The sequence below is a fragment of the Muscardinus avellanarius genome (genome assembly GCF_963383645.1).
Source record: "Muscardinus avellanarius genome assembly, chromosome: 4".
Classification (NCBI taxonomy): Eukaryota; Metazoa; Chordata; class Mammalia; order Rodentia; family Gliridae; genus Muscardinus; species Muscardinus avellanarius.
In genome coordinates, this window is record NC_137789.1 from 53,345,084 (window position 1) to 53,357,705 (window position 12,622).

Consider the following 12,622-nt stretch of genomic DNA (forward strand, 5'->3'; position numbering starts at 1 on the left):
CCCGGGACCCGGGTGCCCTTCATCCTCTGGCCCCATTGTGAACCCATCGCTGACTTCAGGGTCCTCCCGCCGGCCTCATCGGCCCGCCCGCGCCGGGGTCCCCCACTTGCAGGCCGCCCTGCCCCGCGCCCCAGGCCCCGGGCTGCGAGCTCGGTGAGCAGCTTTGACCTTGGGGCAAATAGGGATACGGTCCCGGAGGCGCAGGGAGCCGGGGCTCCGCCGTGAGAGCCGCGCGCCCTCTGCTGGACGGCCGTGGAACAGCGAGAAAGGGCCGCTCGCTCCGAGCTTCAGGGCGCAGGGGGGCCGGCCTGGGATTGTGGGTCCCTGAAGACTGGTGGGGCTCCGCATGAAGTGTTCATCTCCTGCCTTCCTGCTTCTTAAGTAATTAACTGAAGGGGAGGGAAAGCTTCGTAGTTGAGTACACATTGATTTTTTTTTTTTTTTTTTTTTTTTTTGGTGGTACTGGGGATGGAACCCAGAGGCTTTCTACCTCCGGGCTATACTCCCAGACCCATTTTATATTTTATTTGGAAACAGGGTCTCACTAAGTTGCTGAGAGCCTCACTAAATAGCTGAGGCTGGCTTCGAACCTGTACAATCCTCCTGTCTCAGCCTCCCAAGCGCGGAGATTACAAGCGTGCGCGCGCAACCACACCGGGCTAACACATTGATTTAAAATAATCAGTGAGCACGCTTGTAATCCCAGGATTTGGGAGTCTGAGACAGGAAGGATCGCAGATTTGCAGCCCAGCCTCAGCTGCTTAGTGAGGCCTTCTGAAACTTAGTGAAACCCTGTTTCCAAATAAAGAATAAAAAATAGGGCTGGGAATGTAGGTCGGAGGTAGAATGCCTCTGGGTTACATCCCCTGTACCGCAAAAAATAAATAAATAAATAAATAAATAAATAAATAAATAAATAATCAAAATCTCCAAAAATTATTTTTCTAGGAAAAATCATGTCAAAGAATGTCTTCCAAAGAGGTGGGCATTTTCTCAGGCCGTCCAAGGAAATTTACTTCTGGCACAGCTAGGAAACATACAAAATTATTTAATAAGGAGTGAGGAGAAGTCCACACCTGTAATCCCAGTACTTGGAAAGCAGAGACAGGAGGATGGCAGGTTGGAGGCCTACCACGTATAGTACTTTAGAGACTCTGTTTGAAACAAACAACCAAACAAAAAATATTGGGGATGTAACACAGAGGTAGAATGCACTTGGTTTCGCCGGGCGTGATGGCGCACGCTTGTAATCCCCGCGCTTGGGAGGCAGAGACAGGAGGATCGCGCAGGTTCGAAGCCAGCCATGCTAGCATAAGAGACCCTGTTTCAAAAATATAAAATAGGTCTGGGAGTGTAGCCCGGAGGAAGGAGGGCTTCCAGGAACCCCAGTACCACCAAAAAAAAAAAAAAAAGAATGCACTTGGTTTCAAACCCTAATGCCACAAAAAATAGAATTTTTAATGAAAAGAACATATTTTGAGGGAAATAAAGCATTTTGACTTTTGTGGATCCTTAGATCTGGTGTTTTGTTTTGTTTTGTTTTGTTTTGCAGGTCTGGGGATGGAATCCAGGGGCATTTGACTTCCGAGCTACACCCCTGCCCTATTTTTTATTTTATTTTATTTTATTTTTTGAAACAGGGTCTCACTAAGTTGCAGAGGGCCTCACTAAGTAGCTGAGGCTGTCCTTGAAATGCCATCCTCTGGTCTCCGCCTCCCGAATGCTGGGATTACAAGCGTGGGCCACCACGTCCGGCAAGTATTTGTCTTAACTGGTGGCTTCCTCATAAAGACACACAAACACACACATGCACACACGCACGGACTCAAGCACACATGCACACACATTTTTTACTGCATGATTTAAAGGTTATTACTTTATTACATATTTAAATATTTTCTTTGACCAAAAAAATGTTTTCCCATACTAAGTTTAAGAGAGGAAATTTTTACGGATATTTAAAACTATCATGACCCTGAGTCGCTGTGTTTACTGAGCCTCATTCTGAAATCAGGCTTTTATAGATGGAAAGACAATTCATCTTCTTCAAGGGACTTTGTTACAAAAGCACTGAGTGTGGGAGGAGTTCTATATTGTAGTCTTTTTTTTTTTTTTCCTTGAAGTTGGGTCTTGCTAGCTAAATTGCAGAAGCTGGCCTGGATCCTACAATCCTCTTGTCTCAGCCCCCCAAATACTGGTATTACAGGCGTGTGCCACCACACCCAGCTTCTGTGATCTTTGAGAGCACAGTATTTCAGTTAAAATTGGTGGCGCACGCTTGTAATCCCAGCATTCAGGAGTCTGAGACTGGAGGATCACAGTTTGTGGACAGCCTCAGCTACTTAGTGAGGTCCTCTGCAACTTAGTGAGACCCTGCTTCAAAATAAAGAATAAAAGTAGGGCAGGGTGTGTAGCTCGGAGGTCGAATGCTCTGGGTTCCATCCCCAGTCTCAAAAATAATAATAATAATAATAATAATAATAATAATAATAATTCCAAACCCAGTGTGATGGCACATCCTTGTAATTGCAGTATTTGGGAAGCTGAAGTAGGAGGATCTCAGGTTCAAAGACAGCCTCAGCAACATAGTGAGACTCTCAGTAACCTAGTGAGATCCTGTTTCAAAACAAAAAATAAAAAGGGCTAGATGTGTAGCTCAGAGGTAGAACCAGGGTTCAATCCCCATTTCCACAAGTAATAATAACAATCCCAGATAAAGAAACTAATAGTACTGAAGAAAGGTACTTCCCTCTACCCCAGGAAGGAAAAAAGATACATCAGTAAAATATGAAAACATGTGAAGTCTGTGTTCCAGTTATCATTTTTAAAAAGCTTCTAATATATTAGTATTGGTAAATTATATAACAAATGGAAAGGATTTGTTTCCCCCTAAAACGTAAAGGTGTAAATGACACGTACATGATTTATTAAATATTTAACTAAAATCCAGGGAGTCTCATATTTGTCACAATTATAATATTAAGATAAATATCTTTGGAAGCTGGGTACACACCTTTAATCCCAGTACTTGAGAGGTTGAGACAGGAGGATCAAAGGTTTATGGCCAGTGTCAGCAACTTAGTGAGGCCCCCCTCAACTTAGCGAGACCCTGTTCCAGAATAAAAGTAAAATAGGGCTGGGATGTAACTCAGAAACAGAGTGTCCCGAGGATCAGTACTCAGTGCTACACACACAAAAAAAATAAATCTATGGAGGCTAAGTGTCACTCGCTTGTTGGGGTTCCCATAGCTCTGTGGTATCCTCTTAGCCTCGTATCTGTGATACCACATTATAATTGTAATCAGACATTAGTAATCCACCTGGTAAGATGTTGGTGGCTCATTTGCAAAGTAATGACTCCACCTCAGAGTTGTGGTAAAAATTCAATTATCCATATGTATGTGTGTGTAGATAGATAGATAGATAGATAGATAGATGTAGAAATGACACTGATATATATATATATATATATCACCTGAGATATATCTATCTCATATATACATGTATATATACATATATATATATATATATATATATATATATATATATATATATATATGTATGCATCACCTGCCATATGTGGGAACTCAGTGAATTATGACTATTTTGTTCTTCCTAGACAGTGTTAGAACAAATATTATACAAGATATGCAAAGGAAAACAACTGGGCGGGCAAGATTCAAGGGAACAGTTTAAGAGGGGGGTGCTTTCAGCAGCCTGAGGGTTTTTGGGGATTTTGTTTGTGCAGGAGGAATGAGGAGTCTTTGGGTCATGAAACAATCTATTCTGACACACTTGAATATTTGTTTTATTGAAATGAGCTCCCTCAGTGTGAGAATTGTATCATATCATTTATGATACAATTGATACCTCTGGGTCCTAGGTACCTAGCACCTTTCACCTAACCTGAGCCCCAGGATAGGATACATGTCATACCTATTCCCATAAAGTTCTTTGAAATTATGAAGTTTTATCAATCTAAATGGAGGCAATAGCAATTCACCTTATGAAAGCCAGCCAGCTTAAAATAACATTGTGTTTAAAATAGACTGGTTTTGCCGGTCGTGGTGGCGCACGCTTGTAATCCCCGCGTTTGACAGGAGGCTGAGACAGGAGGATCGCGCAGTTTCGAAGCCAGCCATGCTGGCTTAAGAAACCCTGTTTCCAACTAAAAATATAAAAAATAGGTCTGGGAGCGTAGCCCGGAGGCAAAAGGGTTTCCAGGAACCCCAGTACCACACACACACACACACACACACACACACACACACACACACACACAAAATAAATAGACTGGTTTTAAATCTGGGTTAATTTACTAGCTTTATGACCTTCAGAAAATTGTTTAAACTTGCTAAGATTTAACTTTTGTATCTTTACACATAAGATAATGATACCTACCTCATAGAGTTGTGGTGAAGACTAAGTATGTGTGTAAAGGATGTGGCATCGTGCCAGTAATTACAACTTAATGAATGTTAGTTTTCATTTTTGCTTTTTTATTTTCATTTTTTCTTTTTTTTTCAAGTGCTCAAATATTTTTTATGTTCTCTGTGGTCTACACAAGGTGAGTCCATTCACTAAACATATCTTGTTGAGTGGCAGGATGTGCCAGGCATTAACACCACAGGTCCAGCCGGGAACCAGGTCACCTGGCGCCTGCCTTCAAAGAGTTGACACAAAAATGGATGGAGGAAGTGTGTAATATCTGAATGAACCAGCAACAGTGATAAGTGAGTCTCTAAACAGTTGTATTGAGTGTGGAGAAAATTAAACAAGAAAGAAGTAGAGAATAACAACAGAGAAAATGCTACTTTAGATGTAGTGGTCATGGAAGTCCTGCTAAAGGAAATGTCCTTTGAGTAACCACTGAGGAAAGATCTAGGTAAAGCCGGCTCAGACAGAGGAAACAGTAGGTATAAAGGCCTAAGAAAGGAGATTCTAGAACACAAAACTTGTGACTTTTGAATCGGGACTGGGGAAGAGAAGACAAGTAATTAAATCAGAGGCAGCCAAGAGTCAGAGGCGCAGTCTGCAGCGCCTCGCAGACAGTGACACCAAGGAAGGATTTTATACTAACTTCACAAGAAAGATACTGAAAGATTATTGTAAGAAAGAGAATGATACAAGATGCAATAAACAGAATTAAAAGAAGTCTGAGGATTGCTCGGTTCAACTCCTTAAGGGCTGAGGAAGCTGGTGGAGGTTCTCATGTTTACCCTACCTCCTTGCCTAAAAGCCATATGGCAAGTAGCTTTTAAAAATGACCAAACTCTCTCTCTCCTGACAGACAGAGCCATCTGATCCTGGCCATGGTTTCCTTCTTGGCTTCTGAGTGCCTCAACATCCCCCTATAGTAAATTGAGAGGCAGCATCACGCAATGGCTAGGGGTGTGGGTTTGCTTTCTAGGACTTATGGATGATTCGCTTCACCTTCCTGAGCCTCCATTTTCATATGTAAAATGTCATAAGAGTGACCAGAGCCATTGAGAATGTTAAATAAACGAATTTATGTGAATTAGTATGATGCCTGATCATCTTAGTAGCTACTCCATCAGGATTATTATCATAGTAAGAGAAGCAGAAAATTGTGAAATAGAAATCAATTTTATAAAATAACAGATCTGAGTTCATATTCTGTCTCCCACACTTCATTACTGCATCACCTTGAGCAAATTAAGAAATCTCTCTGAACTTCACTTCATTTTAACTTGGGAGGGGGGATTCTTGCTCCAGAGTATTATGATAAGAATGAATGTCTGGAAAATGACAGCTACCGTTCCAGTGCATTTTCCTTGTTGAATAAATTATAAAATTGTCATTATACTACTTCCCACTGTAAAATGATAGATTGGATTTTCTGTTTCTCTAACCTGAATAAAGAAATAATTTGTTCAGTTAACATTTTTGGAGTTCCTACACTATAAAAATAACTAACACTATCTGAAAACTGTTTATGCACCAACACAGTTTTGAATACTTCACACGAGAATACTGAGACATAGAGGTAAGTTAATTTACTCCAGGTTATTCAGCTAGAAAGTGATAGAGCCAGGTGCAAAGCCAAAGATCTCTATTCTGTAGTTTGAGCTCCTTTCCCCTGCTATGTGGTCTCCCCGAGAGCCAGCTCTGTGCCCTCAAGAGTCTTAGGGAAGCGCCTGCCTTGTGGTGTTGGAACAACCATGCATTAAGATTCTGCATGCAGTGACATTCTGTGAGACAGAAAGTTATATCAATGTGCTGACCATGTTTAGAGTTTCCCACCAAACTTCCCCTAAACACTAGGTCAGCCAGAGACAGCGTGACTTTATATCTAACCAGCAGCTGAGTTCAACTTTCCTAGAAAACTGCTTCTCAGACATTTAGGAACATATTCCCACATGAGTCTTTGTTTTCTCATAATTCCTAGTAATACTTAACTTTTCCATAACTAATTCAATCTACCTAGTTTTTAAGAGTGGTGGATGAATTCAAACATCATTACCAAGTTTCAAGTTTAAATAGAACTGGAATGAAATAATAACTGTGATAATCACATTAAAATTTTCTAAACTGTGCATTTTAAGTATTTTCTGTTGCAAGACAGATGCCACATGTGGCACCATGAAATACTAGAGCTAATAAGAACAAGAGTCTGCCTCCCTTAGAACAAACATGTTCATCTAGGGCCATTTTGCACTACAGTGAGTATTGACAATGTTTGAAGACACTTTGGTTTTCTTAGTGTACTGTGGGGTGGGGGAGTAATGACAGCATCTAGTGGGCAGAGACCAAGCCTGCTCCTAATGTCCTACAGTGCCCAGGACAGCCCACCCATAACAAAGAAGTGTTGGATCCAAAATGTTAATAATACAGTGACCTCCCTTGTTTGTGGTTTCATTTTTCTGTGGTTTCCGTTACCTGTGGTCAACCACAAGTTGAAAATACTAAGCGGAAAATTCCAGAAATAAACAATTTGTAAGACTTCAATTGTTTTCCATTCTAATGAAACCTTGCACCACCTGGCTCTGTCCACCCAGATGAATCATTCTTTCTCCCAGTATATCTGTGCCATATATACTGACTGTTAGTCACTCAGTAGCCCTCTCAGTTATCAGACTGACTGCTAAATTATTGTGCTTGTGTTCAGTCCACCCTTATTTTACTTAATAATGGCCCAAAGCCCAATAGCAGAGACACAAAAGTGACACCAAGACATAAAGTATGGATGGACAGATTAACTTTGGTAAAATGTGATAATGCTGCAGGGCCAACAAGAAAAAACATAGTATTTATAGAAATCATTTTTATTATTTTTATGGTTTTACTAGGTAAAATCCTAAAAAATTTATTTTTACTAGGTAAAATCCTAAAATTTATTTTTTATGATTATACTAGGTATCTTTGGATGTATCCCTTTAGATAAGAGGAGGACTACTGCATCCAGGTTGTGAAACTCCCTCCTCATAAGAATATCAGGGATTTTTCTTTTGTTAAGGTCTGAAAAAAACAATTACATAGGAATCCATCAACATGTGGGCAGTAGGACAGTGTTTCACGCCTAATAATCCACCACTCACCTTTTGCTTATTGGATTGGGTAGAAAAGAATTGAATCCTGCCTCTGCACTTTAAGATTATTTCCTGTTTACTTTGCATCAACGCTCTTCCAATGACTTTCCTACCCAAATCATAATAGCTTGCTTAAGTTAATATTAGCTTACCTCAAGACCAAACTTCTCTTCTGCGTATAAATCACCACCCCACATGGGGAATTTCAGACTTCCTCTTAAAGCAAGAGCAAGCTAACATTTTCCAGACAAGAAATACTTCATACATTACAACCATTTTCTTCCTCCTGCTCCAGGGCAGGAGTTCAGAGTCACCAGCATCCCTGCCGGAGCCTTGGGAATGCATGAACGGAAAAACAGCACTGATCTAATGCTGTAACGTGTATGGGTAGGCTACAGGAAACAGGGAGAGCTGTGTCACGACTTGGTAGCTTTCTCGTTTTGTGCTCATTCAGATTAATTCTAAAGTAAAAGAATATTTTTATGCATGAAAGTTGTCTTGACATTTTTGAACTGCTCAAAATTAGAATGTGGGAAAATAGAAGCGTATATCACCTAAGAAAGTTGCTCCTCACTTTGAACCCTCAAGGCCTCTTCTTTAGAATTCCATGCTTCATATTATAGTTCTTTATGTTTTTGCCACTTCACAAAAATTTTTCAAAATTATTTCACATAATTATCTCTGTGCTTCTCTTGGTGTTTTTCTCCACTGCCCAGAAACTTTCTCTTTCTTCTTCCTGAACATAGAGGCTGGAGCGTCGATACTCATTAGAATGAATAAAACAGTGCTATTTTAATATTTCACGGGATAGAAGAAACAGTATGATTAGTGTTCTTTGGTCGATCTATGATATGAATGGAGTGGGGTTTTTTCTTCTTCATTGTTTGTTTGGTTGGTTTTAGTTGCCATCTTTGACCAAGCTGAAAGAGTTATAAAATCCAAAAACCACCCAAGCCAAAGTCAAAGCTAAACAGTGAAAACTATCTGCCACCCTTCTCCCAGTTCACACCAGGGTCTTATTGGCACTGTTTTTCTAAGATTTATGAGAGAATTGTTTGCTTCTACTTAGGCTTTTCAGGAGTGCCCACTTGGATCAGCACATTGAGAAACCCCAGGACAGAGTAAGCGGACTGGGAGGCAGGAAACTCTGCAGCCTGATCTCCTTAGCAGAAGACTCTGCCCCAGCTGATACCACAAGGCCCTGCACACCCTTCAGGAAACCAGTGATAAGCCCCTCCACAGGCAGGAAGAAAATATGAGAACTTCTACTTTTAGTTAAACTTTTCACCCTCCAAAGATGCCTACTGTATTTATATTTTGTTCTATATTATAATACAACACTGTGGGCATAGGATTGTATTTTTTATTCTATACTGGGGGTCATGCTCAAGAATTGTGCCCCAAGGGCCTGGATCACCCAAACAAGTCTTCATTCTGCTGTCTGCCTCGAGTCCAGGTGTCCAGAGCCGTGTTTTGCATCTCGCCTGTATCCTTAGTTCTGTTATCTGCACCTTCTCTCCAGTAGCACCGATATCTGTATTTAACACGCCCAGTGTGCAGAGCATGGTGCTCAGACCTGATAAGCCCTTCCCTTCGGTAGTTCAGCCATGAGAGTGAAATTTCTCTTAAGCAATGTGTGGAGGTCACCTTTTTCTTTGTTTTTTTTTTTTTTTCTCTTTTTTGTCTTCTTAATGCATCCAAGAAATTTCTTAACCTACTTTGATCTCTCCCATATTTGACATATAAACACTTTTGAAAAGCATAAAACCCTTTCAGAAAGAGGGTTGTTTTCTTTTTAAAGTCACTGGTGTGTGTTGCTGTGCTCGGATTCAAGCAATCCTTACTTTGCTCAATGGTGGCCCAAAGTTTGAGAGTAGTGACACAGAAAAATATTATATATCAGATACTGAGTGCTTCTGCCTAGCTGGAAGCATTACCCTCTCATTATAAACTTTCTTCTTTAAGCTTTGTGGTTATTTCATAATTCCTCTGAAACTCTCCACCTCTCAAGGGGCCTAATCAATGTTTCATATCAATTAAGCTCCTAAGGAAAAGAGGTGTTGCACACCTCACAATCTTGACAACAGGCCCTTTGTTAGAGAAAACAAATTAAAAGGAAGAAATTAGACCTTCTCTGATGAAATGCCATTAAACTACTCCCTGAAATGAAAAATATTTGTAACAGACAGCCAGATATTTACATATCAAACTATGGGTTAAGCCACAGGGTTCTGTCTCCACCCTCCCACATCAAAAGAGACCTCGAGTTCCAGAAATTTATATTTGAGGTAGCTTTCTTTTCCCCCCAAATTTCTCAGTTATATTAAAAGTAAGCTCTAGGCAGTAATGATTAAGTGCCTGAACCTGTATGTCATGTATATGTCTGTGTTGTTTGTAAAGAGAGGGAGAGTTACCTAAATTTACCATCAACTTGGCTTGGGTAGAGCAGAACTTGTCAGTTGGGAATACTTATTGAATTTCCAAAAGTATTGTGTTTTGCTAATATCTGACCACAAAACAAGCAGTGAAGTAAAAAAGAGATTTTTTTATTACATCTTCGCACAAAGACAAATGAAATGGAGAACTAAAGTCATTGGTGAGAAAATGAGGGTCAATTTATGGAAAAGAAGTTTCAAGCAATAGGATGAATTATGCCAATTAGTAATATCAGAGCCCAAGGCCAGAGGCTCACTGCCAACCTCCCTCTTCAACTTGCACATAGAAGCCCAGGTGATAGAAGAGATAAGTATCCGGTAGATAGGCACTGCTTATATCTACTAGAACATGTGTTCTCTATATTGAGTTATTTAAATTTGAAAATAATAAGGTTTGGATATAAGAAGGTTTAGACAAACTGCTTCTCTTTTTCATGAACAATCTACAGAAAAGCTTCCGTCATAGGAACATATCCACACATTCTTTCAAAAACTCTTTGCGATATAGCTCCTACCAGTTCATGGACCTAGACTGGCATTTGATATTTGAGGAATCTCATGTCCATCCATCTATCCACCCAACTAGTATCTTTGGGCTTTGACTAGGTTCCAGGTTCTGCATTAGATCCTGGGGCCTCAGTAGTGTAACAAGATGCAATATTTCCTTTCATAAAGCCTCACTTCCCCCACTATCAACACATACACACACACAAACACACACACACACGCACACACACCATAAATATAAAAAATAAACAGAAGCAAATTAACAGAATCCGTTTAATAAGGCTTATGCTGTTTCAGGCATTATGTTTTACTTACTCTACCTTATTTAATATGTTACTATTATGAATAAAGAAAACTGAGCCTTAGAAACTTTAACCTTCTGTTTCAATCATTGATGAGTGACAGAAATAGGAATGAAAACCAAATTTTACTGACACTAAGTTTTTTGCTCTTACCCCACACACATACACACCAAACAGTAACCTACATTGCACACAAAATTTAAAAGAATTCTTGTCCCTCCTAAATTTGTGTCCAGAGCAAGAACCCTCGCCCCTCTGTATTCAGTGGCCTGTGTAGTTCTCGCCCTGCCCATTCATCTGCCCTCTTGGCTCTAGGTCTTACTTCCCTTGCCAAGACCCCTCTTTGGGGTCCCCATCCATTCAGGTGTCCCTTTTGACCTTAGGTCCTTCTGTAAATGGGTCATCACACAGAGAAGCAGAAGGGTGAATCCTGTGAGCTTCATATTTCCAAACACTTTCATCTGTATCATACTTTCATGGGAGTCAGGTGCTCTTGAGGGAATGACTTCCCTTGAACAAATGTGTTTGGAACCATCCACCTTTCAAATGAGTTTCGTGAATACAATAGAAATTTATTAGCAGGTAGGAACACAGAAAAGCATACATTTTAATGACCAAAATATTTTTCCCTGAGGTTTCCAGCTCCTCTACCTGTGAAAGATTTAAATACAAGGGAGAATCTGATTCCCTGTTTACGGCAGAGTCGATTCTCACCTGGCTAAAATTAGCTTTTAAATCACTGGGTTTTATGCGCTGCGGTGCGCCCAGTCCCCTGTGACTGCACTGTTAGACTCGCTCTGACTCCTGACGATTACCTGTGATTATCTACCTGGCTGAGTTGTCAGGTGCCTGTACCTCCTGAACACCTCCCCATCTCCAGTTCATTGGCTCTCCATTCTAGATTTTATGCTTAAGTTGTCTGATCTTTTGTTCAACTGAACTTGAATCAATCCCCAAATATAAACCCTTCTCCCAGGGGTGACTTGTACATGTTATTCAGCATGCTGACTTTGTGACATGCCCAGACAAGCTCAAAATTAATTTCATGGCAGGAGACTTTCTGTATTTACTATTAAGATAGATTTTTCCAGTTGATGCAGCACCCTGAGGGACACCATTTCCTCAACCTTTAAAAGCCAGTGTGGAACAAAATGAGCACTGTGGTTCTATGGCTTCTCCTCTTTTGTTTATTTTCTGGATGTTTTGCTAATCATACACCTCTCCAGGCAGGATGCAAGAGCTTCTGGAACAGAGGTTTCAGAAGGAGAACTCTGGTTCTCCTCTGGATTACCTCTTGTAGCCATGTACTGGCTCAGTGTGGCCACATTTTAGTTTTCCTGCAACATATATGGGATAAGTTTTCATTGTTTTATTCATTCATTCATTCATTCATTCATTCATCCATTCATTCATTTGTGCTACTGGGGATGGAACCCAGAACATTCTACCTCCAAGCTACCCCTCTAGCCCTATTTTTACTTTTTTATATTTATTTTTTTGGTGGTACTGGAGTTCCTGGAAACCCTTCTACCTCCGGGCTACATTCCCAGACCTATTTTTTATATTTTTCATTTGGAAACAGGGTCTCTTAAGCCAGCGAGGCTGGCTTCGAACCTGTGCGATCCTCCTGTCTCCAGCTCCCAAGCATGTGCTACCATGCCCAGCTTTATTATTTATTTTGAAACAGGGTCTCACTGAGTTGCAAAGGTCCTCACTAAATAGCTGAGGCTGGCTACAATGCCATTTCTACCAATAACAAACAGAAGGGAGCCTATTATAGTAACTCTTTTAGTATGATATGAATAAATGAGATATAGATTCATGATGT